The sequence below is a fragment of the Nematolebias whitei genome, chromosome 10 (assembly GCF_014905685.2).
Source record: "Nematolebias whitei isolate Nwh7 chromosome 10, NemWhi1, whole genome shotgun sequence".
Taxonomy (NCBI): domain Eukaryota; kingdom Metazoa; phylum Chordata; class Actinopteri; order Cyprinodontiformes; family Rivulidae; genus Nematolebias; species Nematolebias whitei.
In genome coordinates, this window is record NC_056507.1 from 35,752,793 (window position 1) to 35,754,827 (window position 2,035).

General features: G+C 39.6%; 1 protein-coding gene across 1 annotated transcript in view; it reads left to right on the forward strand.

Moving 5' to 3' along the window:
• Window positions 1–2,035, forward strand: part of LOC119415847 (periphilin-1) — a 56,487-nt gene that overhangs the window by 17,800 nt on the left and 36,652 nt on the right. The window lies entirely within an intron of this gene.

Sequence of the window (2,035 nt, forward strand, 5' to 3'; positions counted from 1 at the left end):
ATATATATATATATATATATATATATATATATATATACCAGCCATGTTACGGGTACTGTTCAGAAATAAATATTTACTGTACATATTTGTGTATGGTATCCATACGTATTTAATTAAAAGTTTTTAAAAAAAAAATCTGTGTAAATATCTTATGTTACAACGACACCCGTGGCTTATATACAATTGTGACCTATATATGTACAAATCTTTTTCTTTTTAAATTTAGTGAGCACAGCTTATATTCAGGTGCGCTCAGTAGTCCAGAAATTACGGTACACTATTGTCTATGTGCAGTTTGAATGTGTCAGTGTACCCATATAATTGTTTTATTTTCTGTTTGTCTTTCACATTAAATTCAGGCTGGAAGGCTATGTCTACAAAACCTTTAGAAGTGATTCTGTCTGATCACCTCCCAAGCACTCACTTCTCAATTTATGCCCCCATAAAAAATTAAATATGGATCTAATTCTGCTTGAGTTACTCTGCCAATATTAATGTTCCTTTTAGAAACACGAGATATTGGAGGTTCCAGCGAAAGATATAACTTCTTTATGCAAACATGAATTATATGTCTTGTTGGTAAGACCCCCCACCCCAACCCCACTTAAAATAAATAAATAAATGACAAGACAAAATTTGAATTAGAGGAACTTTTTTTTAAAGATCTGCACCTCCTTTTTCCTTTGTGCTCTCTGCTGCTAACATCATTTAACGTGAACAGTTTGATCAATAATACATTTACCAACACTGCTGGGACGATTATAATTGTGCTGGTATGTCAGGGCTCAAAACAATTAATGTAATTTACCATGGAGTATAAGGTATGCACCGATCATTTAGTTTACTGCTGAGAGGTGAATTTGCCACTCAGCAGAAAGAAAAAAGAAAAATGCATACGAAGAATGAACAAAATGCTGGTGCAACGTTTAACAACAGAGAGTTGCAATACCACTTCCTATACAAATATTGTTAGTTTTTGACAAAGTAAATGTGTATTGCTTAGATCCAAGTTTGTACTGAATGTACTGTGAATTAAGAAAGTGGTTCAGCTTTACCAGAACAAGGCCACAGTCACATGTGGCTTCATATGTAGCTGTGTTTTTAAATTGCAAAATGCCACCACGCTCAAGTATATTTTTCTTAAACAAGAGATCATGTAGCAGCTGTCACGTTGCACCATCAAAAATATGAAATGTTAATGCACAACATGGTTCATAGTAAAGGCTGTTTACTAATGAAGAATGTGGAACCTGTACTTCCTGAAAGAAATAGATAAAGCAAATGCTAGTATAAAACAACAAATGCAACATTCAAGTGATAGACGAGTTTACTAAAGTGGGATTTTCTATAAAGGTCATGAATAGTTAAGAGCTTACCTGTTGTAGACAGCTTTTGTGGGGTGCAGCCTTCCCACCACCTCAGACCTCTACACTTCAGGATACAGGGGGAGGGCGCTCTGCATCATGAAGGACTCCACTCATCCTGCCCACAGTCTGTTCCAGCCCCTCCCCTCAAGCAGGCGGCTGAGGAGCATTCAGAGCAAGACCACCAGGCTCAGAAACAGTTTCTTCCCTGCAGCTGTCAGACTAATGAACTCGACCTGCACTTAATTTAGCCTCATCTTACTTTTTTAAAAACTTTATATATATCCATCCATCCATCCATTTTCTTTACCTGTTTATTCCATTTTGGGTCACGGAGGTCGCCGGTGCCCATGTCCAGCAATCACTGTGCGAGGGGCGGGGTACACCCTGGACGGGTCGCAAGTCCATCACAGGGCCACATAGAGACAAACGAGACAAACAACCATTCACTTTCTCATGCACACCTAGGGACAGTTTTTTAGAAATACCAATCAGCCTAACATGCATGTTTTTGGTCTGTGGGAGGAAACCGGAGCACCCAGAGAAAACCCACGCATGCACGGAGAGAACATGCAAACTCCACCCAGAAAGGCCCCTGGACCGGGGTTTGAACCAAGGACCTGCTCGCTGAGAGGCAGCAGCTCTACCAGTTGCGCCACCGTGCTGCCCGA